The sequence below is a fragment of the Thermobia domestica genome, chromosome 4 (assembly GCF_964235325.1).
Source record: "Thermobia domestica chromosome 4, izTheDome1.hap1.1, whole genome shotgun sequence".
NCBI classification, from domain to species: domain Eukaryota; kingdom Metazoa; phylum Arthropoda; class Insecta; order Zygentoma; family Lepismatidae; genus Thermobia; species Thermobia domestica.
Genome location: NC_137457.1, coordinates 87,305,897 through 87,319,720, shown reverse-complemented (window position 1 = coordinate 87,319,720; position 13,824 = coordinate 87,305,897). Strand labels below are relative to the sequence as shown.

The window sequence follows — 13,824 nt, the reverse complement described above, 5'->3', positions numbered from 1 at the left end:
GGTATATTTAATCAGGGGTATGTATCAGAGGGTGGTTCTCTCAAAAACTGCAAATTTTCCCGAATTTTGCACATGCAAGTCTCTACAATAGGCAGATTTCTTCAGAAATGTTCCTATCGCAGAGACCATCTTGCCAGAAATGCCGTACAATTTTTATGCAATTTTGCCCTTTTGTCTATCATCACCTCTGACACGGAATTAGAGAGAGAGAGGGAGAATAAGAGATGTTCCCGGAGCTGAGAGTGAGGTGCTTCCATTCGAATCAACGAGTTGACAAATAGACGCTTGCATAATGAGAATTTGGAATACAAACAACTATAAAACATCAAAGTGATAATTGCAAGCACTATCACCTAAAGTTACGAACCGTGACGGTCAGTGAAACATGATCCGATGTCGGACGTCGAGAAATAATTTGATAATGAAATGAAAACAGAACTTTAGAAAAGAAATTATTATGATGCATTAGACACAACATCGTTGCCTGTTTCTTCTCCTCATGTTAAATTGTCTCATTTTACGATGCGAGACGAAGCCTGTGTCTCTTCTCGTGGTTAACCCAGTGTCATCTCGTGTTTCCGAAACAAGACAAATAGTTTTCTCGTCTTCTTTTTTCTAATTTTCTTTCGGAAACCTCATAACAATAGAAGTAAAATTGGAATCCATGCGAAGTCGAAATGTAACGAAGTTTACAAGTTACAATTGACAATCGGCTATGGAATGCTTTCGAGACATTTAAAACGCGATGAGTCCAGACAAGGACATGTCACGACTTGTGTCGGAAAACGAGACGTTACAGACGCTTTGTCTCATCTCGTCTCGGATTTAACAAAGCCTATATAGTCTCTCCCAGGCTGAATTGGAAACCTCTCACCAGAATTGAAGTGGGTCTTGTGTCAAGTGAGACATGTGGGTCAAGATGTGTAAGTCGGTTAGTGGGTCGTGGGTCAACAAGATGTGACCCACTGCAATCCACCACCTACCGTGACCCACCACAAACCAGCGATCCACCATAACCTACAAACTCACTACGGCCCACCGACACACTCTGCTTAGTGCATTGTATATAGCATCCTCTGAACAGTGGTGAATATGTCTACATTTTACTTTTAGGGTCTCTATTTTCTTTTTTTATCTTTTTTGGCAATTGTTTCTATTTACTTACCTGAGATGATTACATATTACAAGGAAAAAGCAGACTTTGTTAAATGAACTTTCGCTAGGTAGTAGTGCATATTTAAAGTGTTGATACTACAAACTGGGAGAACGCAATAACAGAAATTGCCTAGAAAATGCGGCTTAAAGTTTCGACTCGTCGTATATATGATACGACGCCTAAAGTTCCCGAGTGACGGTGTAGCAGAAAGTGGAGCATTCATGATTCACGCCTGTAGGAGTTCGAATCCCGCTCGAGTCAACTTGTTTTTGCTTTTACCAATAAAGTAATCATTTATAACTTCAAGTTAAATTTTTATTCACCATATGTTTATAATGCATGAAACAATAGGAATTTTTAAATCAGTTGTAAAACTTATTAATGTTTCATGTGAACTAGATACAGATATAACCTATTTCGTAAAGTCGTTAAATAAAAAATGTTCTTGACGATTCGTGTATATATCTGTGGACTGAGTGCGAATTGCAAGGGGGGATATTCGGAAATATTTACCCCTCATCCCTCTTGCAATTCGCACACTGTCCACAGATATAGACACGAAACTTCGGACTTCGGACTGCGGTAACCGTAATACAGCTAGCGATATCAATATATTTATGAATTAGGTTATATTTTGTATCTAGTTCACATAAAACATTGAAGAGTTTTACAACTGATTTGAAAATTCCTATCGTTTAAAATATATGAACATATAGTGAATTAATATTTTACTTGTAGTTATAAATGACTACTTTATTGGTAAAAAGCAAAAACAAGTTGACTATAGCGGGAATCGAACGCTGGACCCTTTACATGAGAATCGTGATAGCTCCACACTCTGCCACACAGTTACTTAGTAATTGTAGGCGTCGTACCACATATACGGCGAGTAAAAACTTTGAGGCGCTTTTTGTAAGCTATTTCTGGCTATTGCGCTTTCAAAGTTGGCCCCTAAGTTCATTTAACAGAGTTTGCCTTGTCCTTGTTAGATATACTCATCTCAGGTAAGTAAATAGAAACAAATACAGAAGAAGAAGAAGAACAAGAACGGAGATCCTAAAAGTAAAATTTAGACAAATTCACCACTATTCAGAGGATGCTATATACAATCGACTAAGCAGAATGTGTCGGTGGGTCGTAGTGGGTATGTAGGTTATTGGGTCACGGCGGATAGTGGGTTGCAGTGGATCACGTCTTGTTGACCCACGGCCCACGATCTACTTTATCTCTGGTGAGATTCTAACAATCCAGCATGGGCGAGACAATATAGGTTTTGTTAAATCCGCGACGAGACGAGACAAAGCGTCTGTCTCGTCTCGTTTTCCAACACGAGACGTGACATGTCCTTGTCTGGACTTGTCGCGTTTTAAATGTCTTGAAAGCACTCCATAACCCTCTCTTGTCCGATTATCAATTCTAACTTGTAAACTTCGTTACATTTCGAAGCCGCATGGCTTCCAATTTTACTTCTATTATTATAAGGTTTACGAAAGAAAATTAGACGAAAGGAGACTAAATAACAATTTGTCTCGTTTCGGAAACACGAGATGACACCGGGATAGCCACGAAACCAGTGGCGGATCTAGAAGCTAAAAACTGGTTGGCTGCTAAATTTAGACTATGATAAGTATATCATGACCTTACTATAAATTTTCAAAACTATATAAATAATAGCTAAAATTATTTTCGATAATCTGAAAGTGGGGGCATAGGCCCCCGCACGCGAGCGAGATCCGCCACTGCACTGCACAACACAGGCTTTTTCTCGCCTCTCTAAAACGAGACATTTTCACACGACGAGACGAAACAGACAACCATGTTGTGTCTAGCGCATCATAACCATTCCTTTTATAAAATTCTGTTTTCATCTCATTATCAAGTTATTTCTCGACATCTGACCTCGGGTCATCTTCCTTTCATTGCCTGTCATTGTTTCCTTCACTGACTTGTGTTCATAATTGTATTTTTTTCAAAAAAATCATTCTATTTTCTACGGTTTTCATTCCACGGTCAATCTACGATTTTCATTCTACCACTTGTGAAGTGGAATTTACATATGTTGGTTCTAATGGTGTTGTAAAGGTTTGTTATGTGTCTAATTGTTTGAAACTAATGTTTATTTAGACAATCGATATTATGTGGGGTTAATTGCATTCATCTCTTACTACTTAACTGTCTATGTATGGCATATCCATAAGTGTAGTGTTCTACGTTTTCCTTCGTAGAACATAGTTGTTTGAAGGCCCTGGATTAAGTGTAATTGGAACTGTATAATAGTCTAGGCATGTAACTTTGATGGGGAAATAGAAGTTAAAACTACAGCATGAAGTGTGGAAAGAGGGATTTTTTTTCTCTCTTGAAATATCTGTAATGCATTGCTTCTTTTCGTTCACTGTATCGCTATCTGTCCTCGCTGTTTCCTTCAGGCGTTATTCAGCGTGCTTCGGTGGCTAGCCTCTGCATGATTCACTATGTAACACAGTGTCGCAATAACTTCGCTTTGTCGTTAACAAATATAGTGCTTTTGCTGTCTTGAATATCAATAATACTTGTTGTGGAAAAAATAACTGAATACGAATCTGCTAAAAGTCTACTTATATAGTTTAATATTGTAATCTCAATATTAAACTATTAAACTCATTCCGGGAGCATCTGTCTCTTTCTGTCTCCCTCTCACTCACTCACTCTGTCTCTCTGCAATAGGCACATTTCTGGAGAAATTTTCCTATCGTAGAGACTCACATAGGCGAAATTTGGGAAAATTTCCAGTTTGTCCGCTCACCACCCTCTGATACAACCCCTGATTAAATATACTTGCTTCCTCATTTTCATAATCTCACTTCTCTAGTAAATTTCACCGAAATTTTTAACTCGTTTTCACTTAACATATTAAACGGGTAATACGCTCTATTTTACCACCTTTCATGTGCTGTATGCATTATTTAAAAAAGTACTTAGAGCAGATTCGATCCTCCGTTCTTTGGATTTGTAATCTACCATCTTAACCACTACACCAAGATCGTTGCTTGTTAACCGCTTAGTTGTTGGCATATGTGTTGTATTTGTATTTTATGTTCCCACTTCGACAATTTTTACTCTATTTTCTCCGTTCTGCACCTGTTTCTGGGTTTCTCTTTCCGTGTCGCCCTTTATTTACACTATGCACTATTCGTATTCACAGCTTATGCTCCTCAGCAATGTCTTATTCAGATTAGACTTTTCTTCTTGTCCCTCAGTAAACATTTGATTGATTTAATTCTCATACTCTCCATCGATGGAGCGCAGGAATGCCAGACTCAAAAAACAGGTGTACATTTACTTTTCTGACAGATAATACGTTTGCTATGAAGAAGACATGTTGAAGTCAAGAAAGTATTGTATTTCGACCTTGCAAGGATTAATGACTTTTGAAAGTAAAAAAGAAAGAGAAAAAATTTTTATCTTGCATTTCGCGAGGAGAACGGAAACACAAATTGTAATGAAGTTAAGAAACGAAGTGAGTTATAGTTTATAGTTAAAATAAAGAAGTGCGAATTTATGTCAGTGTATCACTCTTCTTCGTTTCTTCTGGTGTTAGTTCCTCTTCTTTTCACGGTAAGTAGTAGGAATTTTGTTAAATTCTTCTTCTTGGATTTGTGCCTTTTTCTTCTTAATCTTGTGTTCCCTCAGTTTGGTCTTCGTAAAATGGTTTTAATCGGTCCACCGCAATTTCTTGAATTCTATCCTTAAATTTAGATGGTAATTCTACTCTATACAAATTTGAATTTATCTTCTCTAGGACGCGTGCCGGGCCGTCATAGCGAACTGTGAAATGTTCGGGTAAGCCTATTTTCCTTGTGGGATAATATACCAAAACAAGGTCCCCTGGATTATAAGTTGTTTGTTTATGGCGCTTATCGTAAAACTGCTTTTTTGTCTGTTATGCGCCTGCTCGAGGTTATTTCGTACTTTCTTGCTGATGGCCGCTTGTTTATCTCTGTCAATTTGTATATGTTTTATTGATTCTAGCGTACATTCTGGCAGGGTCCTGGGTTCATAACCAAACAATAAGAAACTTGCAGAATATTTGGTCCTTGCTTGTACGTACGTATTGATAACAAAAATAACGTGCGGTAGCCATCTTTCACAATCCGTATGGTGTTCTTGCACGAAAAACTCTAGACAATTCTGTATGATTTTATTAGTTTGCTCTACTAATCCTATGGAAGCATGATTATATGCGGGTGAGTACTTATAGACGAAATCGTACTTCTGCGCCAAATTCTGTAAACGAGTTGCTCCATGTACTGGGTGTCGGTCCCAATATAATGTTGTAAAAGCTCCAAGTTTGAGGATAATATCATGTTCCAGAAATTTCTCTATGTTTTCCGCGTTTATGGCGTCTACTGTCTTTGCAATGACATATCATGTGGCTAGTTCCGTGGCTACTAGTATGTACTTATTTCTTCCTTCTCTGCTTGTAGGGACCCTAACTCGTCATATATCCATGTTGTTGCTATCTCTCTCACCGGGTGATGTAAGAGTTCGCCTTGATTCTTTTGTGCTAGTTTCTTCAGTTGTTGACATTCAGTACACGTGCGTATCTTATGAGCCAGATAGTTTTTCAGATATGGCATATGAAATTTCTTGATAGCGGTCTCGTATGATTTTAAAAATCCAAAATGCGGATTGGTCGCCTGGCGGTGGAAGGTTGTGAACCACAAATTAGCTACGGACTTTGGTATGCATAAAAGATGTAGTAATCCACAATCGGGATGGTTTTGTTTTCGATATAAGATGCCGCTTTTAAGACAAAAAAATCTTGCTGATCTGACTGTCGAGATCTTGTCCGGCTCCCTTCCTTCTAAAACGGAAATTCTGTCTTACTACTTGTCATCCTTGCGCTGTTATCTTGGGATATTCGGTAAAAGATCGTTATCATCTGCTTCTACGGTATTAACGTGAAGACTTTTTGATTTAAAAGCATAGTAGTCTTCTCCCTTTTCTTCGTCATTTCCGTGTTTTCCCCCTTCTTTCTTAATATATTGGGCCTGTTCTAGCCTACTGATTATATCTGCTGAGTGTTTGGATCCAAGCAAATATTGTATATCAAGATCATAATCAGCTAGAAATAACTTATATCTTGTGTACTTCCCAACCTTGTCCGGCTGGGCATTCTTCGTTGCGATACTCTTCGCGTCTACGTACAATTTAAATTTTCTTTTTAGTAGAAAGTAGCGAAATTTACGCAATGTGTATATAAGAGCGTATACTCTTTTTGCAAATGCTAGCTTTCTCTTCACTTTTCGTTAGCCTCCGGGAACAATAAGCAACCACCTTCTCAGTGTTAGGTTTTGGGTCATAGCAGGCGAGTAGTCCTCCTGCTTGAGTTTGACTGCAATCGCTATTGACGCGAATTTCTAGTGAATCGTCAAAGTGAGCAAGCAATGGAGCGTTTAGTATGTCTTCTTTTAATTGCTCAAAGAGAACATCGTGATTCTCTGTTCACTTAAATTTAGATTTGGATGTTACTAATTGTTGAAAACGCTCAATTTTTAACGTAACGTAATGTGGGCCCTTAGATATGAACATAGGCCGATAAAGCTTTTAAGAATCCGTTTTGTAGTCGGTCGCTTAAAATTTCGTATCTTCTTAGCAATTTTTGGATATATTTTAATGGATTCCCCACTAACAAGGTATCCTAATACGTTAAGTACATTATAGCCAATGTGGGTATTCTTGGGTGATGCTCGGAAATCGTGTTTCCTAAGCTTCTGGAATAATAATTCTAGATCCTGCAAGTGCTGTGGAAAATTATACGAACTATTAACAAGATCATCAGCAAAATTTTTAATTCTATCTGGTAGTCCCTACAAAATCATTCTCGTGGCAACACTAAGACTTTGGGAACTTGTTTTCGCCCCCATTGTGCATCTCAAAAATTCATATGACTTTCTATTATGGTTGAGCTCAAAAGTCATATATTCACGGCTCTTAGGATGCAACAAGATTTGGAAATATGAATTGGAAAGATCGGCAGTGCTTATGAACGTTTTCCCCTTTATAGTGTTTAAAACGTCCTCTGTTGCTTGAAATGGTACCGACAAATACTTGGTGTAAGTGTTGCATTTTTCCAGGTTGAGAACTATTCGAAATTCCTGCGTATTAGCCTTCTTGAGCAAAAGAAGTGGACAAGAGAAGTCATTATTGTCAGTAGACCTGATTATGTTTGCCTTGATAAGGTCTTGAATTTGTTTATCTACTTGAGCGGTCGTGGAATACGGCAAACTTAGAAATTCTAATTTTATGAACGTATCCCCTAAAATATCCGATATCATCAGGTGCGTATGTAAAAACGTATCTATATTTAAATAACAAGTCATAAACTGCTTGCTTTTGTTTTATGTCAAGGTCGGGATTGACGTCAAAGAGTTCTTTATTGAAAAGTGTTTTTGTGTACTTTAAACGTTCTTCTGTTTCCTCTATTGTCTTAAATTGATATGCCTTTTCAAAGAAATCGGGTTCTTCTAGGGCGTTAAAATAGATTTCCTGCCCTTCCTCAAAAGCCGCCACTGGCGTGTTCCTCTTTATAGTTATGCTCTTGCCTTTTGGATTTGAGATTGATATTATCATTTTGCTTGTTTCTATCTTTTGATCGGGGGCATTTAAATTATGTTTCTCACGTAGTCCAGGAAGCAATGATGCATATAGGAATTCTCTGTTAGCCATTTTTTTCTTTCCTGTTACTTGTACATATTAACAACATAATATCGTGTCGTGCCTTTAAAGCAGGGATGTAATTGTCTTGTGACACGATACTAGTTGCTTCCATCTACTATCCACAGTAGACAGGAATAAATTATACTAATATCTGAACCAACCTACTTAGTAGGATTTTGTATATCAAAATGCGAAAGTGATTGATAAATTATAATCTAGGCATTTAACTTGTTAAATTATGCATTTATTGTCTTATAGTTTAAGTAGAGTTTATTGTCGGATGTTGTGATGTAGATTTAAGTAAAATAGCTAGATCACATTAATAAACCTGTTGGTGAATCAGTCAATTTGAGAGTAACAGAGATGCATTACTACATACCTCGTTGTAAACTGGAGTCGAACTCCTGGACACGGAGTTCGTCGTCGATGTTCCCCACACACAGTGGATGGATCTCCACTGGAATCGCTGTTGTTCTCCAGATGGGATTCCAAGAACTGATCAAATAACGTCTCCCCTGCGACTGATCTCTGGAACTGATCTCCTAACAAATTCTCTGAGACTGATCCTCATTCAGTCCAACATTACCTTTTTATGTTAATTTTTCATTATGACGAATTTTGTTGTTCTCTTACCAAAATCTGGAGCTCATACATCTCTGTGCTGAAACTGTGCTGAAATCGCAGTTTCTGCATTTTCTCTCATTGACCAAATTCTACCCACAGTTTACGTCTGCGATTTTCACAATTTTACCTAATTTTGATAATGTGTAATTGTGAACACAAATTTATACAGACTTTACATTTTTCTTGTTGCTTCAGTATTTGTTTATATTCTTGTGACACTTGCAGACTCGTGTCTGTTACTTCATGAAAAACAACAATCATAAGCAGTATGTAACCTGATGTTATAATCTGTATGTCTGCAACCTAATTAATTTCTCACAACAAGTTAATTTATAAACAATACTTCACTTTTCCTCTTTGTAGCCAATTAATAAAATTGAATGAATTTTGATATTAAAAATATTACTGAATTTTGGCATACCGTGACAATATGCATGCGATCTTGGAGGCAAAGTTATTTCCTTAGTCAGGTATAGACAATTGTGATCCGTCTGTGATACTATCTGAGTCGTTAAAGCTGACAATGTATTCTATGTACTTTGAACTGGTAAATGCGGTTTCCTCGGTCGTTTAAAATACGAGATTGTGTTCTTGTTTAAATCAATGGTGGAATGCGAACGTTGGAGAAAATCGATTCCTATTATTATTGGCATTGTCTTGTCAATTACTCTAAAGTAATGAGTGAATGTTTCTGACCTATTTTAAATTTTATTAATGCTATTTGGTTCAAATGAATGTTACTGCCTGAAATTCCTTTTATTATTGTCTGAAATGGAATTATATTTGTCCCAGGGGGAACGATTTGGGTGGGGCATAGAGAAGCAGTACTTCCTGTATCAATTATCGCATTTTGAAGGCCTACTTTAGTTTTAATTGTTAAATGCGACCTGTTATTTTCGTCCTCTAATGCAAAATTTTCCCGTCTTTCTGCCAATTGTCCTAATTGTTCGTTTATTACAGGAATTTCGTAATTTGTGTCGGTTTCTTTTGGGTCTTCCCTTTCCGTGTGATGGTAACTATCGGCTCTATTTTCAAGGGGCTGCCATATGCGTTTTTTTGACGCTTGTAGCAATTAGATGCCCCATGGCCCCGTTTCCGGCATATTGCGCACACCAATATTTGATCTTCCGTGGGAGCCGCCTGTTGATTATTCCGGGGTTGTCCCTGTTTTTTTTCATTATTATTGTTTCTCCTTCCGTTGCCCTGGTTCCTATTCCTTTGATGACTTTTATAATTCGTCTGGGCTATCACCAGCGACAATTCTGCCATTTTATTGGCCAGGGTAGAGAGGTCACTTTGTGGAGGATTTTGCTCTTGCTGGGGAACGGTCTTAGGTTCCTGGCTTGTGGTTTAGTTTCTTGAGGGTTGGGTTGAAGAATTGCCATGGAAAGATTATTTTGTTGTTGATATCCTGGTATATAGCTGTTCATTGGCTGTGTAACAGGTTGCATCTGCACAGGATAGGTATGATGGTATAACTGTTGTCCAGGATATATTGACTTTGGTTCGGTTGATAGGCCATAGGATGTATTATTCTGGCCGTATAACATATGTAATTTTTGTGATAGCTCTGCGTGTTCTCTTTTCCTTAAAAGGTCATTAGCTGCTTCCGGTGTGTTTAATTTATTCTGTAGCGCTTCTATAGTTGCAAACCTTTCTAATGCTATCTTATTAAGGAAATCCCTCCGCAAACCCAAAGATAAATGGTGGATCTTTTGTTCTTCAGTCGCTTCCGGTAATAACTGCCTTATGGCTCGAAGTTTACGTAAAAAGTACGAGTCTATTGGCTCGTCCATTCCTTGTTGTACCTCGAATAATTCCTGCTCTTCTTTATACGATGGGACCTTTGGTCTACATAAAACTACTAACTGAGATTTTAGATTGTCGTAAATCATTGTATCAAATTGATTTTGATTTTTAAGTTGTAATACGAGACCTAATGCCGTGTCTTGTAAATATATTGGTAGAATTTCCTTCTTTTTAGCCAATGACCATTCCTGCAATTCTGCCATATTGTCGAATATCATAAAAAAACTGTCCGGATCTTCGTGCATGTGTCCCGCATACTTCGTTAAGTGTGGCATATTAAAGGATAAATAGGATGCACCCTCTATCATGTTTGTGTTATTCTCTCCTGATCTATATGTCTGTTTACCCGATCTAGTTTCCGGCATAAATCGCACTTGAAGAGAGGAAGACAGAAAAATTTGATAATTAAATTTAGAATTTTGATAGTAAAATTTAGATAAAATAGATTCTGATACTGACCTTGTGCCTGTTAAAAAGTTAATAAAAAGAGCGTCCCGTACAAAACTCCGACGCCCATCACCATGTAATGATTTTGGTAGAGTAAGTAATGGACCCGGATTTTATCCCCTCAGCAATTTTATTATAAAATTTGATAAATACAAAACGTCTTTGATTACAAAGAGAATAATGCTGTTTCCTCGTTAATGTCCAAGTAGAGGAGTATAGGTGTTTTGCGCGGTGCCCTTTCTCTCAAAGCAGTCTCCAAGGCACCTGCCGGTTCGGTGAGTTTGGAAGGATAGCCCATTCACCTCAAGGCAGCTTCGCAAGGCTTTGTTGTTGAGAGGATCCAGTGCGGCCTCGGGAAGGATGGGTGTCCCTTAGTCCAGTGCGACCTCAGGGCGGTGTAGGTGATTTGATCAGTTGGACGACTGATGCTGGGTCCCTCGTTGTTCCTCCTTTTATTTGTCCTCCTCGGGTCCTTTCGTGAGGTCCGTTGTCTTTCGGCGTTCCTCGGTATCCTTCCGCGTTGCTTGCTGTCTGCTATGTTGTTTATAAATAAAAGCACGTAATGAGTTGACACGTGCGTCTGTTGCTATGGGAGGATCCTTCCAATATTTATAGCGATATTGTAAAGCCACAGTTCACAAGTGACAGCTCAAATCATAGCCTCATTGTTAGTATTATATATACAAATACTAAACAGTAACGTGCTATTCAAGTGCATGTGTTTGAAAATACTCATTATGTCGTGTGCAACGTACACAGTAGGATCAAATTATTATTGATTTAAGAGATAGTACAGATGATCCACTTAATTTCCAATATTGCAGTGTATGATATGTAAAATTATATTTTCGCCGATGTAATACGGTATTCTAAATCTAACTTGTGTAAATATTAATGGCAAGAAAAATATTGTGAGAGTATGAAACAAGAATAAGATTATTTGCGGGTTATCCCACTCAAACAATTATTATAAGTAATAAAATCGTTACATATATGCCGGTGGCTTCATTATCTGATTATGCGCCACTAATGTTTGTAGTTCTAATACACGGTGATAATTAAATGGATTTATCACACAGAATGTTATAGATTGAAGGTGGTTCTAAATTAACATTAGCTGATATGAAAATTGACCCTGCAAATGAGTTTCTCAGTACAACGTTTAGAGAGGTGCAAATATCTTTGAATTTATCAACTTATCTCATACAGCTCACCTACATAACATTATCGATCTTATATTGAAAAACTACTAAAGTAGAATGCTAAAGCAAAATTAACGCATTTCACATCGATAGTGATGCAGAGAGTAATTTAGGATTTAAAGAACGCTTTTTTCTCACAATTTTAAGTCAGTCATTTAATTATTCGGTTATATTCATGCAAATATTTTGAATGAGGAGAATGATCTACTTAATTGCGTACATCGTTGTACTCATCAAACTCCAGCTAAATCCACTTTTTGTCTAATGGGTGAAACATATGTCGATTGATAAATTGTAATTATAGATGTAACATTGCTTGCGAAGAAATTTGATGTATCGCACGCGGTTAAAATAGCACAAAATGAAGTATTACAAAATATGAAACTTCGAATATAATATCCTATAAAAAGTTCAGGCCAAGAGATATTTTACCACACGAAATTATGGATAGTGCTTCCAGATCTGTTTTCCGGCATACTGCCTACGCGTATTATTATTTGTTTTGTTACTAATGCAGCTTTCAATGGTACTTATCACACAAATACTTTTAATTTTATGTTAATGAAATAATCCAAAGACAATAATATTTGGTCCTGATCTAGGAAAGTGCAGAATATTGTTTAATACATAAACCGTAAAACCTGGCCTAAAATTTAGTAATCCCTTAGGTGGATAATCCATTGGCTGCAGATTAATGCCACTGCAGGAAATTAAACACGATCAATATTTCGTAAATTGCTTCTCTACTTAATATTCAAACTAATTACATCTACATCACAAATTTCACACTCCTGAATTTGTAGTATATTTCAGCCATGAATTTCGATTGCGAAACATCAAATTAGGATAGATTCGTTATTTTATGTAATTTTATACACTTGTTATAACCCATATCCAGATAAATGTCTCACAATAACCATGACAACGCTACGCTTTAATTTACATATAATATGTGATTCGAGCATTCAGAAGGTGCTTAAAGAATACCATATTGCCTATAGCATTGATTTTGCAGTTATTCCATTTTATTAAAGATTCAATTTTTGGCTATCTTTCTTTGTCCCACGCCACAAAATTGGCTATCTTCATGACTCTTATTGTCAATTTCAATTTTGAGCACTATTTTCTGTCTACCTCTATATTCCCTTTTCTGAAAAGTTAGAATATGATTGCACGGCCTAGTCAAATATATGAAACGTTTTTAACAAAAATAATTTATTCTGGAAATACAAGTGCAACTGGAATTTAGAATTAGATGTATTTAAACCTTACAACTAATTTATTAACTAATGTTATAGTCAGTGTCCCAACTAATTTATCTCTTCCGTGAAAAAAGTGTTATCGCTAAATTTAACTTTGACATTATATTTACAAAATTTACCTATACTCATTATGGTTCGTAAATATATTGCTACAGACTGAATAGGATTATTACAAACTGAATGTAATCAGTAGTTTCATCACAAGTTGACGAAAGGTTATAAGAACTTATGAAAATTTGGCGATAACAAGTAATTTCTTTGTTATATTATCCAAAATAAATATTGAACACAACGTAAAAATATGATTCTTTTCTACCTTCAGTTCTAAATATAATTTCCTCAGATGTAATTTGACACAGCACTTTGTATCTTTATTCTTTCAAATACCCTTAATATAGGGTAAGTGATTATAGACTTTCATACTAAAAGTGTTTAAACTTTGCTCGAAAACTTTATTTCCGTTTGTTACCAACATCACTGATATAGTCTATTCAGAATAGCCCCTTTTCCCTAATGTATTGTTTTATTGATCTTTACGTTTTATTTGTAAAACTTAAAGCTGAGAGCCTTTCCCAAAAAAGAAAGGTTGTCCTGCTGCTAGGCGAAACTCATTGTAAAACAATAC

At 36.7% G+C, this 13,824-nt stretch overlaps 1 long non-coding RNA gene across 1 annotated transcript in view; it reads right to left on the bottom strand.

The window, feature by feature from the left end:
• The window catches only part of LOC145683331 (uncharacterized), a 222,404-nt gene that overhangs the window by 92,603 nt on the left and 115,977 nt on the right, over positions 1–13,824 (bottom strand). The window lies entirely within an intron of this gene.